The 26,656-nt window shown below is 35.9% G+C and overlaps 1 protein-coding gene across 5 annotated transcripts in view; it reads left to right on the top strand.

Annotated features, from left to right (window-relative positions):
- The window catches only part of CNTN1 (contactin 1), a 269,971-nt gene that overhangs the window by 46,401 nt on the left and 196,914 nt on the right, over nt 1–26,656 (top strand). For all 5 annotated transcript variants that reach the window (XR_014794409.1, XM_084876636.1, XM_084876637.1 and 2 more), the window contains exon 2: nt 18,410–18,457. The gene's annotated coding sequence lies outside the window, so the exon portion shown is untranslated. The remainder of the gene's footprint in view (nt 1–18,409; nt 18,458–26,656) is intronic.

Below are 26,656 nucleotides of genomic sequence, written 5' to 3'. Positions count from 1 at the left end.
CAACAGTTTCTATAATACAAACACTACCACTAACATTATTATTACTGATGGCAGGTGATTGCATTTATTTGCAGTTCTTTTTGCATCTAGAACAGCTCAATAAGAATCTTCAAATAATGCTGTATGTATATTAAAACTTTTTTTTTTTTTAGCGGGGTAAAAATACAAGATCTACCTTGTTAAAAAAAAATTGTACAATACAGTATTGTTAACTATAGTGATATGCTGTACAGCAGATCTCTAGAACTATTTATCTTGCATAATGGAAACCCAAGGCCTGCTGATTAGCATCTTCTTGTTTGGAGTTGTTCCTATCAGTGTGGTTCTACCACCAACTGGATACACATCGAACTTATTGGTTTCATTTCATCTTTCTTTTTGGAGTTGGACATCCCTCAAGTGGTCCCAGATTGGAGAGGGTGCAGTCTGGGCTGAGGGACACACCCCCTGCATGACTTTGTACACAGGGCCTCTAATAAATTATATATATATATATATATATATATATATATATATATATATATATATATAATGAATTGCAGCATAGTTTGTATATGTATATATATATATTGAAATGACAATCTGATTTTCTCTTTCTGATATGTTGCTTACCTATTTTAAACAGATGCCCAAAATATTATTTTCTTTTAAAGACTGATCATTTTAGTAGGAAATGTTTTGGTTTGGAGTGGTTTCTTTACCAAGGTTTGCATTGTGACCCTCAAAATATATTTTCAAATCTTTTCTTCTTTTTTATAGGAAATGTTTTGAATTGTAATTTTTTGGATTTTCTGTTTTGCTTTTACTTTATAGGGATATAAATGAACTACAATTTAAATTATTCAATAGTCATTAATATAACATTTACAACATGGAGTCAGTTCTGAACAATACAGTATCTTGCAGTTCCCATCAGAGATATGTTACACAGCTTTGCCTCTTTGATCTCACTGTGAAAGGCCAGGGATATCCTCCGTTACTTGGCTTCCCTTTACCCAAACTATGTCCCAAAATACCTGTGTTTTCTTCGAAAAGTAATGACTCTGCCAAATAACTTTAGAGTAAAAATCTGAAATAGTCAACTTAAACAGGTTTGTTAGAAATGCACATTTTATACTTCAAAGAGGGTTATAGGAAACATTCTTCTAAGAATATTTGTAGCATATGACACACATATTTGACAGGTATCCTTTTTTCTCAAGTAAACATATTGATACCTCTAAGACAGTGCTTGGCAAACTCATTAGTCAACAGAGCCAAATATCAACAGTACAACGGTTGAAATTTCTTTTGAGAGCCACATTTTTTAAACTTAATCTGCTTCTAACGCCACCTCTTCAAAATAAACTCACCCAGGCCATGGTATTTTGTGGAAGAGCCACACTCATGGGGTCAAAGGGCCACATGTGGGTCCCGAGCCGCAGTTTGCTGACCACTGCTCTAAGAGAAATATGATTTGGAAGGTATTGACTTAATTTATTTATCATGGAACCTCCTTAATGTAAGAAATTATTTTGTTGTAATATTTTGATTTATCACTTATACTTCTATGGACTGAATACTAATTTTAAAATAACATTTCTTCTCAGTTCAAATGAAGATTGCCTTTACAAATTTACTTCATATTCTTATAGTATTTTGCTATCTTTAAAATCTCTTTTATTGCATTTGGGTAGCAGTCCATAATTTATAATTGTTTTGTCTTTGTCATGTTACTTAATTCTTACCACATCTCTGCCATATGCATTAGTAATCCGTTTTAATGGAAAAGGATACTTCAAAGCAGAAGTCAAGGTCATACAGCTTGTAAGGATTGAGAGGGCCCTCAAGTCAGCTCCTCCTCTTCTATGTCCAGAGTCCTTCACCATACCTGAGCTATTTTTAAATGATACATATTTCCTAAAAACACTTCCTCATACGAATCCAACAAATTCCTTGTGAATACATACTAAGTTAGGAAATAGATAGAAAATGGCTAGGCATGACTGACTCCATCCTATGCCCCCAATTTTTTTTCTTTTTAACAGGTTCAAGGGTGCCCTGTGTGATTAAAACAAGCACTACATTTTGGCGGTTATAACAAAGAAAGCGTATTTTCATCTGCAACAGTTCCTGGCTGGTCACAGTGTTCCACGCCGCAGAAAGGCCTGGATCATTTCTTTAAAGAAAGCGCCAAAAGCCAAGAATTAGCATTCTTTCTGGGTGACCTGCAATTGCACACAAAAAAATGGGCCTCTCATTTTTGCAGAATTGTTTCCACTAGTTGAGAAAGGCTGCTCCCTCCATTCCAAGTCAAAAGGAGAAACTCCAGTGCCCATTGTCTACATTTTTTCAAATTTTAAAGATCTGAGACCTCGGCTTGTGTGCAGTCAGGGGCTATCTCTTTTGATTCTGTTGTGCTCATGCCACATAGAAACAGTGTTTTTTCTGGTGGTCCCCGCCTTCCCCCCAGCACTGTGCTGTGATGGGGAGTGTGAGCCTCCTCCAAAAGCAGGATCTGGGATCGGTGAGGGTGCAGGTGTCCTCTAGTTTCTATATAAATGACAACGTCACATTGACCACAGTGCATCTGCATGGAAGTGGAAAGAGTTTATCATTGTTCTTTTCATTTGTAGATTCAAGTGCTTAAAAATATTTAAAATAAATTGAATGATTCTATTAAGGTGAAAATGTAATTATAAAGAATATTTTTATTTTTGAATGAACAATGTGAGTACTATTCATAAGCAGAGAAGAGTAGTGCTGTATTATGCTGGACCTCCTAGTAAACATGATATTAATACTACTGAGTATAATTGAAATTATTTTGAAACAGCAGCAAAATATAAGGTACATCTCACATTTGCACATAAACAGCAATTAGAATTCCACTGCTAAAGGAGGAAAAGCAACAGAATTCTAGATTTAGCATTGAGTGATACTTAGCTTGAGGTTTATGTGTAGCTATTCTACAAATAACCAATGGAAGAGGAAAGGACTGGTGAGTGTGAGGGCTTGTTTAGATAGATATGTATATCAGATGATTTTTAGTTAAATTTTAATGTTTTGTTTATAATGAATTTTTGCATTCATTTTGACATTTTAGAATGTTACACTAAAATACGACTTATTTTGATTACTGATTTTAGGGGGGCTTCCTGCAGATTTTGTACCTGGGCTTAGGTGTCTTATAGTCTTCACCCTGGACTAGGTTTAGACTTTTTTAAGGCGATAACAAATTGCAATATTTGTACACATATACCTGTGAATTTTATCCTTAGCCCACTATCTTCACTAGTTGTTTGTAAATGTCTCTTTTACAGAATAATATTGGGGGCTGGGGGCTGGTAGGACAGAGAACATATATGGCTGGAGATGCAAGGGCTTCAGAACGATGTTGCAGGCAAATGAAAAGAGAATTCTGCCCGGTTGTTTTGCTTTGTCTTAAAACTGAAAACTAACACTGAAGAGGTCGTAAAACTGAAACTATAACCCTGTCAAGCTTGGAGAAACCCTGTGACCTTAGTTCTGCCTGGCTTTGTATCTCATCAAATATTACCAAATCCTTCTTCTTTATAAAGCAATCAAATTACTTTCGCGCCTCAGAAGATGTTATTGTTACCTGGGATACTCAGCAGTCTTTGTAACCTGTTATTTTATTTTTTTTTAATATACTTTATTGATTTTTTACAGAAAGGAAGGGAGAAGGACAGAGAGCTAGAAACACTGATGAGAGAGAAACATTGACCAGGGGCCTCCTGCACACCCCCCACTGGGGATGTAACCTGCTATTTTAGAGAGGGAGATTCACTGAGTTGGACCTCTGGGAAAAGAATAGCTCTCAGGTCCAGTGTTTCATTCAGCAAATTTTCAGAGGAAGTAATTAAGATTCCTTTGCGTCTATTCTAAAGAGCCATTTAGGTGTGGCATTATCTGGAACTGGAAATGAAACTAGGAATAGAAGAACTAAATCTGTACTAAAAAAAGTATGAAAAAAAAAAAACCCAGAAAATTTCTATTTAAAAGTGTTGCTTAATTACTGCCATTAGGTATTATTAACTATATGAGTGTGTATTCAGAACTTTAAATCTTGCAGGCATGAACATAATTTTTAAATTGTATCCATGGAGCTCCTGTCAATTTTCACATCAAGGTTTAAAGTAAAATTTTTAGGAGAGATGCTGCCTTAAGAAATACAGGGGGCCAAAGAGATAACATGTAATTAACAAAAATACAATCACAAACATTTCCAAAATGTATGTATAAAAGAGGATGATCAGAGATGATGTAATATAATGAGACCAGCCTATGTTGATTAATGCTTTTTTTGTTACTTGAGATATAGTGTATAATCTAAAGTGCATGGTACTGCAAAAAAATGAAATAGGATGCAATTAAATTCTACTAGTGACAGTGAAATAAGCAGAAGCAATGTATTATGAAATTAATAATGTGGAAACTTTCTTATTAGGGTTTCAATTTTAATTTATTTTTTTCCAATTTATTTACTGCAGCTTTTTTTTTTTTTTTTTTAATTGAGGCCTGTGAAAGCTTGTTGATTTAGAAACACAGAATATATTAGGATCTGGGCTAATAGCACTTCTCCAGGATTACAAACATGAATTTTTTTCCTCTTTTCAGCCTGTCTCCTTGGAGTCCTTTCTTGAATGGTCAATATGCAGATTTTTAAACACTGGCTTAAGGATATTATGCTTAGCAGCTTGATTTTTATCTACACTAAAGTCAATGTCTAGTGTTATATCTTTTATAATGTTACTCTTATAAATATTCTGCTATTATGGAAATTATATATAAGAAGATATGGTCTAATTTAGGCCATTCAGAAATATTAAATCTACTAGAGGCCCAGTGCACGGATTCATGCACTGGTGGGGTTGCTTGGCCTGGCTGGCGATTGGGTCCGATCAGGGCCATCTCGCCCAGCCCATTTAGGGCGATGGGGGGGGGGGGGGGAGGGGGAGAAAGGGATCAGGGCAAGTTGGCCCAAGGGTGGGAGGTTGACCTTGGGAGGTTGGCTGGTCGGGGGAGAGGGGCTGATTGGGGCTAGCCAGAGGTGGAGGGTGGGGGAAGGACTGGGAGGTTGGCCTGCTACTGGAGGTTGGCTGTGGGCATGCACTAACCACAGGGGAGCTCCTGCCCCCACCTGGTGGTCAGTGTGTGTCATAGTGACAAGTCATCTGGTCATCTGGTCATAACGGTTGCTAAGGCAAATATATATATATATATTTTTTTTTTGCTTAGAAAGGCATCAATTTTGGACTAATTAATGATAACATTAATAAGTGAGAAAAACTTGTATCACTGTTTTTGTGAGCATCTGAGCTGCAGAGTTAACTATGTCATTTAGGTGGCACTCACCAGGAGGTGAATGACCAATTAGAAAATCAAATGGCTTAGGATGAGTGCTGTGTTTCTACTATAGGTGTCTGCAAATAAAATAAAGCATCCATTGTTATTATTTAGTAACACCAATTATTTAATTATAGCAATTTTATAAAGATTTGTTGTTATTGCAAAAAACCATTTATTAAATGTTCCTTATCCCCTCCCTTTGCCCCAACTGCTATGCAGAGGAACGTGTAAGTGTAGAGGTGGGGTGGGCTGTTTTTCTTTCCCTCTACTGTGCCAAGAAAGCGTAGGATAACTGTGGCAGAGAAAACAATAAAATTCCTTGGGAAAATTAATTAAATTTTAAATGTTTCCTATTTTGTTTGAACTTTTTTCCTCATCTTAGACTATGTTGAATGCATTTCATTGGTCTTTCTGGCACTTTTGCAGCAATGCAGAGGGAGCAGATTATTTCTTAAGGAAGAACATATGGGATATGCACACAGAGCAACTGGAATGGAGTCAGATGGCAAATGTCAGAGAGGAGGATTAGAGTTTAAATCTCGATGGCTCCTGATGCCTTAGCTTTCTCAGGAAATCATGCTTATATGTTAAAGTCAGTTGAGCAAAAACCTGGATACCTAGAAATTGGAATATTAATTTTGACTTCACTTCTAACTTTTCATATAAACTTATTTCTCATGTTAATGTTTTATCTGCAAAATAATATAATGTAGGTGCTATGCAGATCTGTGAATTATTCGAGTGATTCTCAATAGAATTGCTTCTAGACTACCTCAGGTATCTTAGTCTTACAGATACATTTATTTTTATGATTATTATATATGTAAAAAGCAATGAGAATTTATTCTTTCTTTGATTGAAGTAATCACTGTCATTTGTCTGTAATCATACACTGTATTTCATCAATTTTATGATCAATGAATTTCATGATTAAGTACCTGTAATACGTATTTTGTTGTAATGTCAGGAGTTTAAAACTAGAGAACAAGTAACTAAAATTTATTATGGAATTAATATTATGGAAGATGTGAAATATTTCTTCATGTCCCTATTTATTGAAGATTAATTTTATACCTATAATAATCTTTCCATGTTTCCTATCACCTAATGATGAAATACTCAGAGTTGAATACTAGTATTTAGCTCACTAAAAGGGATGTGAATATCATTCCATGCCTTTATAAACTCCAAATTAATATTCAACCGATGTTTGGATATCATTGAATGTATCTAAGTGGGCCAATCAGATGACTAAGGCTAAGACATGGAATATTTATCTGGAATCAGTGTGCAGCAGAAAGTGGAGCAACAAGTTAGAAAGTTGTGATGAAGCAATAGAAAGAAAGGCTTCTTTAGGGTGGGGCAGTGAGACTAAAAAGGGTGTGTTTCTCAGCCCAGCCTGCACCCTCTCACTATCAGGGATCCCTGTGGGATTGGGCCTAAACAGCAGTTGGAAATCCCTCTCGCAATCTAGGACTGCTGGCTCCTAATCACTCGCCTGCTTGCCTAATCACCCCTAACTGCCTCTGTCTTGGCCCCTGCCACTCTTGCTTCGTCCAGAAGGACATCCAGAATGATGTCTGGAAGGTTGTTTGGCTGTCCAATCCACTTACTTATGCTTTTATTATTATAGATGGGGGAAGAGCTTTGTTTTAATAATTTTTACATACTGTGTTTGAAGATGAGGTAACTTATATTCAGAGGAAAAGTTGAATTACATGGATTTTTAAAAAAATATTGTAAATGTTTCTTTAGATTTCCTTCTGAGAATTTTGGTTTTCATCCTAGGAGAAATTTTTAGATATGAGTTACAACTACCTAGAAGCTTGGAAAGGTTAGCCTTACCTCTATAATTCTTTTCTCCATTAAACTTGTGAGTACAAACTAAGTATAGATCTTTGCTTACATCTCTCTAAATCTTGAATCTTGTTGATAGATAGCATATGCAGCTAAGGTTTATTTTTATTTTTGTACTGTTGCTCTATTTGAAGAGCCTTTTCTTCCAATTCCAGGTAAAGCATGAACATTCTATAAGTCCTTGAATCATCGCTCAGAAACCAAAGTGTGCAAGCATTGAAATCCCCGAATTTCATGAAAAAAACAAAACAAAACAAAAAAACTACAGAAAGAATCACATGGCGTTTTGTTATTTGCCAGGCACCAGCAAGTTTTTACAACCCAAAGATGAGGTTGAAATGACACCAAATTGCCCTGGGGAGTATAGCCAAATACAAACAAGAGAACAAATGAAAACAAACCTTCATTTTTGTTTCATTTAGAGACCAGTCAATAGGAGGCAAAAGCGTACTGTATGTAGTGTATTACTGCATCGTTACATCATGAGTCAGTTACAGGTCTAGACAAATTCTTAACGGTATAAGACAAAAGTTTACTTCATTTGTTCAGTGTAGCTCATCAATGATCTCTTGTAAAAGCTACAAAAGCCATTCTCTAGAGGACTTGCCTCATTCTACACGATGAACTGTAAGGTTTTTGCAGCCCCTAGCACTGATAATTCTCTATTCTGTTTATGTTTTGTTATCATGACTGGGTTCAGAGTTCCTAAATGTCCTGAGATAAGACCAAGAGTTCTTAGATTATCTCAATGATTGAACACTTAAAAGTGAAGCCTCTGTAAACATAATACAGATTATTTAATTGAACGCTGAAAATGGGTCAATTGTATGTTTTGCCCATTTTATCTCAGGAAGGCTGCTTGAAACCAAACAAAGGCAGGCTTTCACTTGCAGCCACTGCTAACCTGGGTCTGCTGTGAAATACAGTCCTGTCAAACATCAATGCCCCATTTTATAGCTCCAATTGCTCCCTTCCCCCTGGGTACTTTACCAACATAAATATGTCCAATGAGCTTACATTCTTAAAAGCAAACATGAGGCGAAACAAAGTCAATCTTTATTTTTCCTTCCTCCGCCTCTTCTGCCTTCTCCTAAGTTTAGGTTAAAAACCTCGTGTGCACATTCTGTTTCTAAATCTTTCCTCCCTCCACAAGTCTGGCCTCTTTCTTCACTGTTGAGGCTGAGACTCCCTTTGCAGAGTAGACTAGTTACTTTTGAATTGCCAGCGGAGTCATTTCTGTGCAGTTCCCATCTTCCTGGAACGCTCTGAAGTAGGGCACATTCTTGAGAACCTCTTTTCATTAACACATTTTTGTTTGTATTTGGCTTCAGTGACTATTTTTAACTGTCATATCCCTTCCCTGATCACACATTTACAGTATTGGTTTTTTTTTGGTTCATCTTGGGGGTCCCACCTGTCTTAGTCTTGGTTTCTTATTTTTTAATATCCTCTCATTCTTTTGGTATTAGCTCTCATAGTGATATAAAAATGACACAAAAATCCCTAGTTCTAGCCTTCACTGTGCTCTAAAATTTAGGTACATATTTCAATTTTCTTTTTATTTCTTCATTATCTCTTACTAAACATTAAAAAAAGTTATCTTTCTCCTTCCCAACCTTAATTAACTATCCATACATCTAGTCAACCATGCTAAAATGTTCAGAGTATCTTTAATTTTTATCTCTTTTTTTTTCATTCTCCATATTCATTCATTTACAAAGTCCTACCAATTTCTACCTTTCAGTTTCTTTCATCTGTATAAAATCTTTCTGTTTTTATAATAAGAAACTCTTTCCAGGACTTATGGCAAGGAAGAGGCTAATGTTACATATAGTGTGGGAACAGAGAATTCCCTCAAGACCTTCCTCTTTGTAACACTCCAGGTGCCCTCCTGGCCCCAGATCAACATAACGTAGCACAAGATCTTTAAGTCAGGCCAGGACTGGTATTACATTTATAGCACATTATTATAATTAGAAAAAGGTTCCTTCTGAAACATACATATTTAAATTAAAAATAGTCATAATACAGATTTTGAAAAGACAACAACAACATCAACAACAACAAAAACAAGTACTGCATCTGTGGAAAATTTCTATAATAAATAAACAAATATTTCCATCATCCAACCAGGTGTGGCTCAGTGGCCGAGTGTCGACCCAGGAACCAAGAGGTCACTGGTTTGATTTCTGGTCAGGGCTTATGGCTAGGTTGTAGGCTTGATCCCCAGTGGGGGGCATGTAGGAGGCAGCTGATCAATGGATCTCTCTCATCATTGATGTTTCTATCTCTTTCTTCCTTTTCCTTCATCTCTGAAATCAATAAAAAAATATATTTTAAAACAACAACAACAAAGCAATTATATTCCATCTATGCTCTTATATGTAATGTTCTACTGACAATAACAAAAATATGTCATTGTATGATGCCAGATTGTGAAGTTTCTTATACTAATACTAGAGGCCCTGTGCACGTGATTCCTGCATGATTGAGGTCCCCTAGGTTTGACCAGCGATCAAAGCGTGAGCATCTGATGTAGAAGGGCAGGTCCCAGCTGATCTCTGGCCCCTGGGCTACACCTGGGCTCCCGGGCCCTGTATGCCTCCGCCCCCTGCTGCTGCCACTGGTCACTATTTGTAGGGCAGTTGGCAAGGCAATTGGGCCTAGCTTGCACCCCACCTTGGCCCGGAGCCACCCACTGCTCCACCATCCCACCATGGTCCTGCTCTCATTGGGGTTCATTGGGCAGTAGTGCCTCTACTGCCGCCCACTGCCAGCACCGCATTGTCGACACCCACTATGTTCCCTGCTGCTCCTTGGTGGTTAGCACATATCACAGGGAGCAGTGGAACTCCTGGTCAAGGGGACAATTTGCATATTAGGCTTTTATTATATAGGATAAAGATAAGAGAAAATACTGTTGGTTTTAACAGCTCGGTATAAGTATTACAATATAGTCTTTGAGAATATTCCAAAAGAAAGAAAAAGTCGTATTTTTTTCAGTGACTAAAGATGTAGTCCAGAACCTAACATATTTAACCGAATGTAGCAGCTATGTTATTTGGACAAAACAATGAGAGGTCAGAAAGTGTCGTGGCTTCATCATTTCTACATTACGATCATATTGTATTATTCTCTTATTTCACGATCAGCCAAATACAGGCCATGGGCCATGTGCTGTTTTTGTGAATAAAGTTTTGTTGGATGTGGTCACACACATTCATTTGTGTATTGTATAGGCTGCTTTGCTACTACAATGGTAAAGTTGAATAATTGTCATGGAGACTTTCTGGTCCACCAAGCATAAAGTATTTATTATCTAGCCCTTTACCTAAAAAGTTTGCCTTTTAACCCCTTTTGAAATATTAATTCACTTGAATTTTTATTTTGCTCAATTCTACATGTAGGGGTGAAAATACAGGCAGTATTAAATAGAGTAGAATGAGTCATATTTTTCCTTCTAAAATATTTTTTTGTAGATGACTAATGAAACCTAGTTGCAGTATGCTGCCTTTACCATGCACAATTCTTAGGCTTTGTTAAAAACAGAACAATATAAACAAAAACCCTAAGGCAGAACAACTTGTTCTTTTTTTTACCAGATTTGTATTAGGACTGCCTAGAAAACATTTTCCAAAATAAATAATCTTTTCAGTTACTAACCTTTTCCCTTCTATTAAAAAATTAAAGTGGGAGAAAAGTCCATTTAATAACCAGAAGAGCATGCATTTGATGACACAATGACTAAGAAGGTCACTGTTGGAAACTATTTTTATTGAAACTCATGGAATTCTATGAGTACCTATCTTGTTCATTAAATCCAATAATTGACACCATATCTTTCACATGGAAAAGAATTCATATTTTTCTTATAACAATGTATGTTCAAAAATTGATGAATGCATGCTTCAAACATCTATTACTCAATTCCCTATCTGTTTGTTTTTTATTATTTGTTTTTTATGTTACTTTTCATTCTTTTAACTGAATAAGAATTTAAACTTTCTCACTTTTTTTTAACCTCCCACTTAAAAGAATTCTACTAAGGAAACATAATTTGAAAGCTAGTTGGCTGGTTTCATTTGGCTATACAGTTACATCTAAAGGTATAATTAGTTATGGAGCAAGAGAATACACAGCAAGCTTTAAAAGAGATTTATTTATTTATTTTTATACAGCTTTCCAAGGTCCAAAATATCAATGGCCAGGGATTGGACCTTAATTATAAGTTCATCCTCTAAGAAGTTTGCTTTCACTTAACACATTCTTTGTGTTGTAGAGTCAAGACATGAAGATTTAAGGTCTCCTATTATTAATTGTGACTCAGTAAAGAAAAACTTTGGGATTCAATGTAGCAAAGCCTCAAAGTTAAATGAAAATGGGAATGGAAGTCAAATCCCTTTTTAAAATAATAAATTAATTATAAAAAGTATCTTTTTCTACTGATATAAAAATCTAGATACAATCAAATTACACCAGGATACATTTTGGCTGGATTAAGAAGAGTTAAACAGGAGAGCCATCCAGTTTTGATACCTGCTCCTGCCATTGTTAGGAGTGCTGAGGTCTTTTACCATTAAGGGTTCAGGAATCTGGAGAAAGGGTTGTGAGGTAAATGAATAAAGAGACTAGATGAGAAATATAAATTTGGGAGGCATGAGGGAGCCAGGGGAGGTTCCACTTTCTAGTGAACTGGGCTCTCTGAATGTCTGGACCCATGACCTTTTATTCTAAAACTTTCCCTTTAGCAAAGCAGATATAAAGATCAAAGGTAAGGTTTGGTAAACAGTAAAAGATTATTAGGTTAGGGGAAATCCCTTTGGCTGTTCCAGCAGCAGGTAATAGCATGCATGCAGATTTTTAGCCTTACTGAAAGAGTCCATTCAACCTTTTGAGGACTTTTCCCATTTATTATGACCTCCTGAACTTAGCCTCCAGCATATGAGGACTCATTTTATGCTGAAAAGGCAATTCTCTCTGAACAGGTGTAGTTCTGGAGCAATTTTAAGGAATTTGAGGTTAGATTTTAGTCTGGATTTTTAAGAAATTCTTGACCATGCATCTTTCTCCTGGAAGGACCTCAGAACAAAGTGTGTTTTATACAGCATTTGATATCCTTTTACAGATCATGTTACTACAAAGATTAGCTCTAGTGTATACAGGGATATATAGCACAGGGATATGGACTCTAACTCATGCAGGGATATACAGTAGAGCATATTCAAATATAGTAGAATTTTAAATAATCTGAAACCAATGTGAAATATTTATGTGTAATGAGTACAGCCTAAGGCAAAATATGTATTTTGAGGAAAATTATAAGAAACTATTAAGGTTGGGCAAGGAGCCATCTATCTTATAGTTTGTGTAAGACAGGCATAATTAGAAAGATATACATCCCAAATGGGAAAAGAAATGAAAAATACTCTGAATCTGGATTTGAAGTTTAAGGCCATTAGGGCTTAGAATATTTGAGATGAAAGAGTTGAAATATTAGCCAATAAATTAGTTAAAAATACTATTAGAAACTATAATTTGGTTTAGTATACCCAACATGTAAAATAAAAATTTAAAAATGTTTCTCATACTTTTTTGGTCTTATATTTTCATAGAATATTTTGTTGTTTTTCTTTTGAAAAAAAACGACCAAGCTTCACTTTAAATTTCATCTCAAAATTCTGAGTCAAGAGAAAAGGTCTTTAAGGAGAGGTCAAGACACTCAATTAATGGAGCATTAATGTTTGTCAGGACTGTATTTCACAACAGTCAGTTGGAAAAAAAAAAAAAAGAAGAAATAACAACAACTCTAGTTAATACTCCTGTTTTGGGATAAAGGTTCAGGGCTCATTGAGTAAGAAAATCTGATGTGTTTCTTGGAATAACTGGTCACACAAAAAGGTAGGCTTTTTTTTTTTTTAATTTTATGCAGGATGACTGAAGTCTCATTTCTTTATGAAGATGGTATTACTCATTAATGAATTAGGCTTTGTCTTCCCCTAGAAAACAATCACATGCTCATTACTAAGGACACCTCTGTAAACAAGAGCTGTCTCATCCATAAACACCTAAAAGTGGGAGCCAAACACATGAAAATGAATTGGATGTTAATCAAATTCAAGATCCTTGAAGAGTAAGCGAGCAGCAAAAGGAATGATAGTCTTGAAATATAAGGACAACTGTATTAGACCTACTGAGCCATCTTTGAACAGATAGGTGAAGTGCTAGGACCAGATGAACTCACAACATACCTAAGATAAAAGAAGTGCCTTAGATGAGACAAAGGGGGCAGTCAGACATAGAGAGATTTCATGGAAGCCATCAGAAGGCCCACTAAAAATGAACTCTCGCATTTGGGTCTCTATCCTATTGGTACCTGTCTTGATTATTCAAAATAGAAAATTTAAATCTCTCTTCAGGCTCGGCCATTGAATATGGTCTAATCATAACTTGAGTATGATTGGAGATCCCTGAGGAAACTTTGCTCTGCTTTTATTCATGCTTTCATTGGAGACAAATATTTCTCCTCCATGTATTAGCAACTTATATATAGTATAAATTTTGTTGTTTTAATATCTGATGTGTGATAAGAGGAGGGTAGGTCATTGTTATTTTTGCCTTCCATAAATTAGTCACGAAAGTGAAGTACTGGAACAAGAGAACCTAAAAGCAACTCCATTGCTTTTAAAAGACCCTAAATTTAATTATCTGTGTACACTGTGTGTTTTCAATTGTACTCTATTCTAGACAAAATGGATCCTTATTGATTTATTTTAATGCTTGTTTATATTTTGGTTTCTGCATCTGTATTTATTTATCTATTTATTTTAGAAGAAAAGAATGCCTTTCCCTTGAGAAGGAATAAATATGATCAGTGAAACTGAGATTTGGAAATCAAATGCTCTATTCTGTTCCCTTCTATTATTTTCCATTAGTCATCTTGTAAAATTAAACATTCCTTAGAATATTACCTTAATATAATTTTCCCCGTCACACGAGAGATTGTTCATCCTTTAAAATATATATATATATATATATATATATATATATATATATATATATATATATATTATTGATGTTTTAGAGATGAAGAGAGAGGGATAGAGAGTTAGAAACATCGATGAGAAAGAAACATCAATTAGCTGCCTCCTGCACATGGGGATATGCCCGCAACCAAGGTACATGCTCTTGACCGGAATTGAACCCGGGACCCTTCAGTCCGCAGGCTGACACTCTATTCACTGAACCAAACCAGTTTCGGCGAGATCGTTCATCCTTGAAGTTCAGTTTTGTGACAAAACAATATTTCCATTGATTTACTTTTCAAGTCTACTATAATTGACAAGGTTTATGTAATTCTTGAGGAAAAGCTCTACAATTCTTCTAAATGAAAATATCCTGTATAATAAAGAGCTAATATGCAATGGTCATCACGCCCTCGTGCCCTTGTGCTGGGGCCAGGGGACCTGAGGCCACACTGGGGGACCCGAGTCTGTGCCCCCCCCTCCATAGGACTTGATGGGGGTGGGGCTGGCAAGGTCTGGGCCTCCCGCAATTTCGAGGTGCACATGGGTGGGCGGGGACTTGACTCTGGGTCCTGGGGCGCACCCCAGACTCTGACAGGAGGAAGATTTTCATATATATTTTACTAATTTTCTTTCATCTCTGACACTTCTATTATAGAGAAAGGGCAAATAACAATTTTAAAATATTTCCTCTAATTTCCTTTTAATGTGCATGAATTTTGTGCACCAGGCCATTAGTTGACTAATAAAAACATGTCTGGAAGACATTTCTTGTCCCCAACCATCACATAGTTTTCCCCTTTCATTAAAACACAAAAGGGGTTCTAAAATACCAAATCCATTTTTTTAAAGGACCAAAGGAAAACAAATCTTACCCCCTTCTATCTTCTTGAATCCAGTGAATGAACTTCATTTCTCATCTGATTTGTTTTGGGCAACATTCCACATGCTTGCTCACTCAGGGCCCCTCCTTCCATAAATTCTTCTTCTTGACCTCTTTCTTGCCACATTCTTTTGTTTTTTCAACTGTGTGTTTTTTTGTTTGTTTGTTTGTTTTTCCTGGTTTGTTTGTTTTTCGAAAGTTTCCTTTGCTGATTTGTTTTCTTGTGTTCATTTCTCAATTTCTGTATTCTTCAGGGCTCTCTCCTCACCTTCCCAACTCGTGTACTATATGCGGTATAGTTAAGTCTTTAACAGTACAGGTTATGTAAACTGACTACCTAGGTTTGATAATGTGCTTTAGTTTTCAATTGCTGTATAACAAATCACCATGAATTTTGTGGCTTATAACATCACTCATTTAGTATCTTGCAGTTCTGAAGGTCTCCTTTCCTGGTCTGGGTTGAGGTCAGCTGGTCCTCTGCTCAGGGCATTAACAGACTGATATCAAGGCATTAGTTTGTTCTGAGGGCTCATTTGGGGCTTGAGATAGTCTTCCAAGCTCAATGGTGTTGGCAGAATTCCATTTGTGGTTTCAGGGCTGAGTTCCCCTTTTATTAATGGCCTTTGGGAAGAGGCTATTCTTAGCTCTCGGAAACTACCTGTGATCCTCTGTTCTATGGCCCCTTACATGAGCCCTCTCACACTCCCCATTTCTGATATCAGGAAAGACCATTTCCTTAATTTTGATGACCTCAAAATCAACTGATTAGTAACTAAATCTTGGGTGTTACATCCCGTCATATTTATAGGTTCTGACCCACAAAGGAAAGGAAATTGTACAAGTGTGTATACCAAGGGTTGGGAATGTTGGAGGCCATTTTAGAATTCTGCCTACCACACCCAACTTCTGCTATTTGCTGGCTGTGCAAATTTGGGCAAGTTATACAATGTATCTGTGCTTTGGCTTTTCTCAGCTTTAAAGTGTGATAAAAAAATAGAATATTCTTTATAGGGTTATTGTGAAGATTACTTTAACTGGTACATGTAAAACCCTAGAACAGTTCTTAATGTATAGTAAGAGCCCGCAGATATTCAATTGCTATCCTTAATCTCCCCATAGATATTGCATCCACTCCCATTGCTTCAATGTTACTGATAATCCTGGGACTTCCAAATTTATAAATCCTCTTTTCTGAGCTTCAGACACTTGAAATTTCTTATTTTACATCTCCATTTAAAAGTCTAATAGCAACCCAAGTACAATTTGTTTAAGTCCAAACTCATGATTTCATTTGCAAACCTGATTCTTTCTAATGCTTCTTATCACAGAAAACAATATCCTTTTATGAAGTTCCTCATGCTTTCCAATTTCCTTTTCCTTGCCTACCATTCATTCATATGTTCAAATTTGTTTTTGTGTGGCAGAGAATATAATGATCAAAATAAGAGATATGGTCTCTGCCCGCATAGAGCTTATAATCAAGTGAGGGACACAGATTATATTCTATTCCCCCACACCTATTAAAACAAAGTCATTTTCAGATCTCTTTTAAAAAGAAATATATATATATATATATATATATATATATATATATATATATATATATATATATATATATATATTCTTATTGACTTCAGAGAGGGAGAGAGAGACAGAAACATCAATGATGAGAAAGAATCATTGATTGGCAACCTCCTGAACACCCCCTACTGGGGATGAAGCCAGAAACATGGGTGGGAATCAAACCATGGCCTCCTGGTTCAGAGGTTGAGGCTCAACCACTGCGCCACACCATCTGGGACATTTTCACCTCTCTTTAGCAAACACTGTAGTCAAAGTCACTATCTATTTTTCCTGATTCAGAGTAATAACCCGTGGATTTCTATACTTTCACACTTTCTCTTTCTCTTCCCCTCAACAGAGCTACCATTTTCAAGGATGTCTCATTAACTCACTCCTTTGCATAAATCCTTTCATTGGCTCCCTGTAGTGTGTAAGATAAAAACAAACCTTCTTCATAGTTCACCATGGCCCTGCCTAATGTCTCTAGCTTTACGCACCCCTGACTCACCCCTCTATTTGTGTTTTAGCCCTGTTGGTCTTCTTCCTGCTCCTCAACAGTGGAACACTGGTTCATACCTTAGCACATTGTAACTGCCAGTCCTTCTAAAATGGTCACTCTCTCCCTTTCCTGCTCTATAACCCTCCCTTTACCTGGTAACCCTCAGCTAAAATATTATCCCTCATGAAAGCCTCCCCCTATCCCTCCTAACTAAACCTGGACTCCCACTGTACTCAATGTACTATATCAGTCTTCTTTATGACATTTAATATGTTATGTACAGATTTGAGTCCTTATTTAAGATCTGCCATCATTCTGGGGGAGAGACAAGTTTCAGCCATAGGAAAAGTAGATTTTACAATCATGTTTTATACATGAGGGGACATGACATCTATCTTATTTTTTTTCATGACATGTGTTTTAAATGTAAATGCTATTTTCAGAATGTGTGTTTGGTGGGAGAAGCTTCTTCTGTAACCACATCTTTGTCAATTCAGACCAAGCAAGCTTACTTAGACAGTATTTGAAAGGAAACACTTTTATGGTCACGAGAGTTACTGAAGACCTGAGCAAGAATGTGAAAAAGTGTTCTACAAACTATAAAACTCAACACGAAATTTTTATTGTTGTCAATATCACTGAAATACAAGTTTATCTAAATACTTGAGCTAGGTTGAATTTGATTGATTTGATTGCCCCCAATACTTGATTTCCTCTACCAGAGATTTCAGATCTACTGTTTGTTTTCTTAAATGTACACCTGTGTGCTGTTTACCTATTATGTGTACAGACATATGAGATATATACACACATATACATATGGTGTATGTATGGTGTAAATGTTGTATATTCAGGCTCCTCTAAAATAAATTACAGCCTAATGTATCATAAAATGGAGCTAGTTCAGCAGTGTTATTTTTATGAATTGACTTAAAATTTTAATTTTCAATACAATTCAGTGATGATATTTCGGATGTAAACCATCGATAGTTTTTAAAAGCCATAAAAAAGTCAAATTCCTTTAGTTTAAAAATGTTTACTGATTGTATAAATGTATTTTACAAATATGCCAAAGTTCCTGTAATCATCAAAACTACAAATATAAACTTCTATAAATTAGTTGATTAAAAAACAACTAGTTTATTATAGAAAATATTTAAAATTATTACTAAAAGTAGAAACATCTTTATCTTTAAGCTAACTGACTGTAATTTTATAATTATTTATTTGTAGACATCCACTTTGGATCATTTCTGAAGCTGAATTCAGAACAACATTAAGGTAAGCTGTTTATTTGGGATGCAAGTGTGTGTGTGTGTGTGTGTGTGTGTGTGTGTGTGTAGAATATGTGGCAAAATTGTGTGTAATAGAATGTTCAAACATATTTCTAGTTTCTTAGCTCCTAGAAAATCTCTGTCCCATGACAAACACTCAATGATATTTTCATTTTATTTTTATAATCTTTTTCAATTATAAAAATATCAAAATATATGATAAATTGTTTTATGGCTACTTGTTAAATGTTCTCTCAGCATTCACTCTGAAAATACCCATACCAACAAATCACTGTGCAAATGCACAGAGCCACTAGAGACAAATGAATACTGAATAGTGTAATGCTCAATGTTGCTGAGTTAACAAAAGCTGGAATGAGTTCTCAGATGTGGAATGGTGTGATGGGGACATGCCATTGAATTAATAATAATAATGTCAACAGCAATAACAATATTGTTTACTTAATGTTATAATTCAGATACTCTCCTAAATGCTTTATTTATATGCTTTATGTCAAATAATCCTCAAATTTTACTAAAGCAAAAGTATTATTATTATTCTTAATCTCATTTTACAATGAGAAAATTAGGACTTGTCTAGTGTTATAGAGTTAGTAAGTGGCATACTTACCAGCTGAGGTCTTTTTAAAACCTAAGTTTTGGTTTTCGACCACTATGTTAAACTACCTGGAAAAGATATGTGTTAATCAGCATTTTTTGAATTTTGGATTGAGGAGATGATGAGAAGGGAATTTTTTGCTACATGAAGACCACTAACAAAAGCATGAAAAGTGAAATAGATATGCACTGTCCCATAGTGACAAGTTGGAATGAAGAGCATTTGAGGAAATGTAATAAAAATCGTATAATTAGTACACTTGAAGTTTACCAACATATTTTGATGGATAAAATTGAGTGTTCTAGTTTCATTACCAATGTCCTCTACCTGCAAACTACTTAGTTAAATTTTCAGAGTTGTAGTTGAATATATAGATCCACAATATAGTCAAGGTATCAGTTTAAAAAATTAACAACAACAACAAAAAATACTAGAATTTGGAAGGATTGTTGAAAAGTATTTAGTCCTGCCAAGGCATGGAGTGCTAGAAGTAATAGAAATAGGGAGATATGTTTTGCCAAAAGACATGACAGCAAGCAAATGTGACAGTCCTTAGGATAGGTTGGGCAAAGGAATAAAGGAAAAGGAAGAGCAGAGATGTTTTAAGTTTGCTCCTGTGGGGGGGAAAAGTGCAAAATTTTTTCTTGTTAGAAAATAGAATGAGTTGGATTCTTAATTTTGCATGGAAATATTGATGGGGACTCACATTTGAATATTCTTTAGGACATAGAAAGTTAAATGAATCAAGAGGTGAAGATTGGATCCTAATTCCATTAACTCTGTTTATTTAAGGCTTTACATAAAGCCAAAGACAGACTAATACTTTAGTGTGAGTAGCTTACTATGAAAGGATTAGTATAAAAATGGAAGCACATTGGGCTGTTACTTGAAATGCCATTTTCAGTTGAACATTTTAAAAATCAAATATAGCTATGTAAAATTGAAAAATATGTGGATTGATATAACTTGTATAATAATATTGCCTTCCATGCCTAATTAAATTCTCAAAGATTTTGTTTGTTTCGGGTTATTTTTTATTTCTTTGTTTGACAGTACAACATTGATTTTTAAAAAGTAAATAAATGCAAACTACTTAAAACTCAACTCTGGAGTTACTTCCCTTACTTTCAGCATAGTTTTTATCCTCCCCCTCCCACCATAATTGGCATTATCATTAATCTGTTAACAATGCTTCAGATAAATGCAATTTAAAATAATTTTTATTTCAAAATCAAAATTCTCATTCATTCTCTGTGTAATGAAATACATGAATCCTATATAATAAAGAGGTAATATGCAAATTAGCCATCATGCCATTACATGATGGCTATGCCCACAGTGGAGGCAGGGTTTCCATAACAAGGGATCATCAGGGACCTGAGACTGCACGGAGCCGTGCTAGAGTGAGGGACCTGACATCCTCAGCCTGGGCGCTAGGCCAGGGAACCCAAAGCTTTGCCTCACTGCCAGTTGAGACTTGGTGGGGCTTAATGGTGGACCTTAAGGTGTATCCTCCACCCCAGTGCCAGATCAGGGGACCTAAGGCTATGCCCTTAGCTCCAGGCTGGGGGACTGGAGGCTGCGCTCCCCACCTTAGTGCACCCAGGGGCCCGAGGCTGTGTTCCCTGCCCAGTGCCGGGCCAGAAGACCTGAGGCTGCACCCCTCCCCCCGATCTGGCAGGGCTTGATGGGGCTGGGGCCAGCCAGGTCTGGGTATTGTGTGATTTCAAGGCATACACAGGTGGATGGGGACTTGACTCTGGGTCTCATGGTGTGCCCTGAGACTCTGACAGGAGGAAGATTTTCATATAAATTTTACTAATTTTCTTTCATCTCCAACACTTCTATTATAGAGAAAGGGCAGATAGCAATATTAAACTATTTTTTCTAATTAATTCTCCTTTAATGTGCATGAATTTTGTGCACCAGGCCACTAGTTAAACAATAAACAAGAAGAGAAAGAAAGAAGGGAAGCTCTACTTAGGCTACAAGTTACTTAATTTGTGATGTCTTTTGGTAATGCTGATCTACAACACTGTTATGTTTTCATAATACTATAACATTATTATGAAATGTTTTTATAATATTGTAAAAAATACAGGATGAAATTATATGTGCTACAGAATTATAACCTTCTGATATTTTATTAAATATCCTCACTCAGAGTAAATTCATCAAATATTTATCCAGTAGGTAAATTCAGTGCTAAATTCCAGCCCTACCACAATACTTTTAGTAGGTATGACTTATCTTTTCAAGATGTTCACAGTCTAATAATACTATGGAAAAATTTATTACAGCATACTGTAATCCCTTGGTATGGAAGCACATGGAATGGGATTACTTCTTTTGATACAGTGGATTCGATTCAGTATTAATTGGTATACCTATAATAGTATATGGCCTTCAATGTAAGATCACCCCGTACTCTAACTTTTTTGTCATGTTGTATCACTGTTTTATGTTATTCATAACATTTATAACTGTTTAAAATTCTCTCATTCATGTATATTTATATTGTTGATGGTTTTGAATGAAGAAATTGTTACTTGAATGTAAGATCCATAGAAATAAGCTCCTTTGTACTTTGTTTAGCCTTTGAATCCCCAGCACCTAGAGTACAGATCTGGCACAGAACAGAGTTTTAACAAATAATGTTTGAGTAAACTTATAATTTTTATAAAGTAGAATTTAGTTTAAAATAACTTGGGCAACTTAAACCATTTTTTAGCTATCTAGAATGAAAATGCGCTTCCCCTTAGACTCATGAGTTATATTGTGCCATGGCTAATCCACAAGGTTGGTTCTTAGAGAGAATAAGACGTAATGTGAGAGATATTACAGTAAATTTATTGGACATGGTAATCTTTAACCCCACTTCTCTCTAACCAAGGGATTACAGTATGCTGTAATAATTTGTTTACATATTTTTTTTATTAGACTGTGAACATCTTGAAAGGATAAGTCATACTGACTAAAAGTATTGTGGTAGGGCCAGAATTTAGCACTGAATTTACCGACTGGATAAATATTTGATAAATTTATTCTGAGTGAGGATATTTAATAAAATATAAGTTGGGAACAAAAGATAAAGCCTGTGGCCAACTCCAGTTGGAGTCCAACAGAAGGGTCTCTCAGAGGACAAGAATCCTAATGACAGCCCTCTATGGGTAAGGGTATATAAGAAATAAACTCGAGAAGGCACATCAAAGAAGCATGCTTTTCTAGGCTTCCCCATTGAGTGGAGAAACACAGATTTTCCTTTAGAATTCAGAATTTTGAGGCAGCATTCACTGAGGTTTGGTGGCAGAATTCACCTGCATGATCCAACAAACTTCATCAATGAATTAAGTGGTTCCAGATTCAAAGTCAGTGGAGGAAAGCAAAATAAATTGTTTGTAGTATGAATTCAACTTCAATGCTTCAAAGATAAATTTCTTTTAAAAAATATATTTTATTGATTTTTCACAGAGAGGAATAGAGAGGGATAGAGAGTTAGAAACATTGATGAGAGAGAATGATCAATCAGCTGCCTCTTGCATACCCCCTACTGGGGATGTGCCCACAACCAAGGTACATGCCTTTGACTGGAATTGAACCTGGGACCTTTCAGTCCGCAGGCCAACACTCTATCCACTGAGCCAAACCAGTTTTGGCTTCAAAGATAAATTTCTAAAGAAATGTTACAAATTTAAAAGTTATAAGCATAAATAAAAATATGGACTTGAGAGGACACTGAAAAAACATCACAGTAAATACAGTTTTATAAAGATATATAATATTGGAATGATTAGACTCAGATAAATATATACGTTTAATGTACTATTTTCTATTGCTGCCATAACAAATTACCACACAGTGTCACAAAGCAGTACAGATTTATCACCTTACAGATCTGTAGGGCAGAAGTCCAATACAAGTGTCACCAGATAAAAATCTAAGTGTAGGCAAGATGCATTCTATTCTGGAAGTTCTAGGGGAGAATGGAATTGGTTTCTTGCTCATTTGGGTGGTTGACAGAATTCAGTTCCTTGTGGTTGTAGGAACTGATCTTCTAGTTTTGTTGCTGGCTCTAAATTGAGGGTTTCTATCAGCTTCCAGGTGCTGCCATATTCCTTGGTATTGGGCTCCTTTTTATTTTGAAAGCCATAATCGCAGATTGAAACTGCCTTGCATCATATCTCTCTGACTCCTTTAGTTCAAGTTGGAAGTTTTCTCTTGTATAAAATGATCAAACATTCTGTGGGACTTCCTGGATGTCACAAGGATTCACCCCATTAGACAAGATTTTCAACAACTCCATGGGCTGTCTTAATTACTGTAGTTTACTCAGGACTTGGCAGCTATCATCAATCAAAAGTAATTTGCTTAGCACTGAATATGTGTTCACTATTCTGCTTGGCACTTTTGGGAAACTGGGAAAAGTGTTGCAGTCCCTGCTGTATTTTTCAATGTCATTAAAGGCTGTTTATTATAGTAAATTTTGGCAGGCTCTCCTTGTTATTTCCTTTGCACAATTGAATTGTTTTAAATGTTTAATAAATTGAGTTTCTCATCAATTATATTAGAATGAATTACAGAATAGATATTAAAAGCCATTGCTTTATTTTTCAAGCATGACTAATGTTAGGAAATCTCATGACTCTTTATTCCATTTCATCAAAACAAGAATGTCTTCTTCAATAAAAGGAAATCCAAGAATGTACAGGGGATTTTCAATGCAAAATGAATAAAATGACTGTGAATTTTAAGAAAGCAAACATAGGCTTTATTTTTCTCCCAGAATTACATAGTGGCATTCATATGGAGTTTAAGAAAATATTTTACTAATTGTTAGCAAATAATAACTTGCTAAGTTTTGCTAGATGCATACTTTTATTTGGGGAAAATATATAGTTCTGTGATATCTCTTTTGGACAAAATATATTAGTATCAAATAGAATTAATTTGAATTGCTAGCTGTGACTCTTTAGACAAGTTATACAACTTCTCTGAGCCTTCATTTCACCAAAAAAAAAAAAAAAAAAAAAGAGTTAAAAACATCTCTGTCTGGGTAGCTCACTTGGTTAGAGAGTTCCAAAAAGTCAAGGTTCCAGGTTTGATCCCCAGTCAGGGTACACGAGAATCAACCAATAAATGCATAAATAAGTGGAACAACAAATTGATGTTCCTTTCTCTCTTTTTCCTCCTTCTCCTCCTCCTCCTCCTCCTCCTCCTCCTCCTCCTCCTCCTCCTCCTCCTCCTCCTCCTCTTCCTCCTCCTCCTTCTTCTCTCTCTCTCTTTCTCTCTCTCTCAAAATATTAATAAACAAGGTTTTTTTAAAAATAAATTTTAAAGACAACTGTCAATAAAGTGCAGTCATACCTCTTGGCATGCTCATATTAGCAAGACATCCAATGGCTACCTCTTGAGGTTCTCTCTACCCCCACTGCCATTTTCCAAGATTCCCAGAGGATTAATCTCTCTAATGTAGTCTGCCCTGCTTCCAAATCCCAAGCAGAGAGAAAACTGCGAAGCCCATCCATTGCTTTCTTTGCTTTCTATAACTGCATATGGAGTTGCTATGGAAAAGCGGTTCCCCATCACCTTTTAACTGGTGATGATGCACTGCTTCAGGGATTTCCTCACTGAAACTGATCCTTGCACACTTATAGACATCATGACTTCACCTAGCATCTACAATGGCAATTTTCAACCTTTTTTTTTATCTCTTGGAACACATAAACTAATTATTAAAATTCTGCAGCATACCAATATATATATATATATATATATATATATATATATATATATATATATATATATATATAATTTTTTTTCTGATCTGACTAAAAAATAAGTGTAATTTTGACTCATTCACACTGAATGGCTATTGTGTTGGTTGTTATTATTTTTAAATTTGACTGTCTAAGGCACATGTGTCAAACACAAGGCCCGCGGGCCAAATCCAGCCCGCCAGGCCTTGGAATGTGGCCCGCACCGCGCTGTCATCACTGCACTCCGCTGTCAGTTTATGACATTGTCAGTTTATGACTGTTCAGTAAACCATTCGGCCCGCGATTTAGGCTGGATTTTAGATTTTGGCCCCTTCTCTGATTGAGTTCGACACCCCTAGTCTAAGGGAAAAGAGGTCAGTGCTCCCGACTAAATAGTTAGGCATTGCATGTTTTAAAAATTCTTGTGGCACACCTGTTTAAAATTGCTGATCTAGAAGCTCAGCCATTGTTTCTACAATGCCCACCATCATACAGTGGCCGGGACAGGAATGTCTACCAGCCTCAAGCCTTCCTTAGGAACCTCGTAACCATGGTTCTGAGCTTGGGTCAATGCCCATGCTCTCCCTTGCCACATGGTGATCTCTTGAAAACTCTTGCTATCCTTTCCTGCCAACAGAAATCCTTCAGCGAGGATCAAAAAACATGAAGTTACATAAAGGATCCTTCTCCAATTTAAATAACTGCTTGGAAATGTACTCAGTGACCTGCTCTTGGGGGAGTGAGCTATCATCTAGCCATTCATAAAAGGTTCTGTTATTACCTTCCTTGGGGAAATAAGTGCCAGCTAGCTCACTAGGGACAAATGAAATGACTAGAGAAGCTTCTTATCTCTGTATGTTCTGCTTCGTCAGATAGGTCACACGTCCTGCTGCTGTGAGAAGTACTGGGATGACATATATAAGTACCTACCAGCACCCACTACATAATACACATTTAATACCTTTTCATTTCCCTTGTTTGTCCCATATTCTTAATTTCCAGTTTATGCCTTTATTGTTATTTTTAAAATACATATTCCCAAAGTAAGATTCTAAAACCTCTCGGGGAAGAGAGTTATGTCTTGTACATCTTTCAAGCCTCCATAGATTATTCAGCATCGTGTCTAATAGATTAATTGCTATCTAATTATTGGTTTAGTGATTACTTTGAGATTGAATTTTCCATAGTTATATAATATAATATGATTTTTAATTTTTTCTATGACTTTCTGCTACTATAATAATGTTATTATTCTGAGAAGAAACTTGGCAAGGGAAGGAGATACAATTCTAATTAATATATTTGCATTTTGATTACTGAATCAGCTATCTGTCAATAACACTTAAATAGCTTAGAATTTTTTATGTAACCTTGAAATGATGGGTTTCTTTCTTCTTCATAAATGGTGAGGAAGTTTATTTTGCCAATGTCTTTTGTTTGAGCTTAAGTAGACCAATATCAATTGACATCTAGTTTAAAAAGAAAAATAATGGTGAGGAAGGTATTTTTTTCAGAATAATTATTATATATAGGATTTACTGGGATGATATTGGTTAGCAAATCTATATAGGCTTTGCACGTACAACTCAATAAAGCATCATCTGCACACTACATCGTGTACCCATTACCCTAGGCAAAGTCTCTTTCAGTCCCTATCTGCCCCCCCTCTTTGCCCACTCCACCTAATCCGCTTTCCTTTCTTTCTGGGTAATACCACACTGTTGTCTGTATCTATGTGTTATATGGGATAGATTGACAACTGGCGGAGCAAGATACATTTTTATGTGTTGCAGTGAAAAGAACCTAAAGGAACTTAATTTTGAGTTCTAGA

Source organism: Pipistrellus hanaki (assembly GCF_964339955.1).
Source record: "Pipistrellus hanaki genome assembly, chromosome: 3".
Classification (NCBI taxonomy): Eukaryota; Metazoa; Chordata; class Mammalia; order Chiroptera; family Vespertilionidae; genus Pipistrellus; species Pipistrellus hanaki.
The sequence above is the reverse complement of the archived record's forward strand: the minus strand, read 5'-3'. Positions and strand labels throughout refer to the sequence as shown.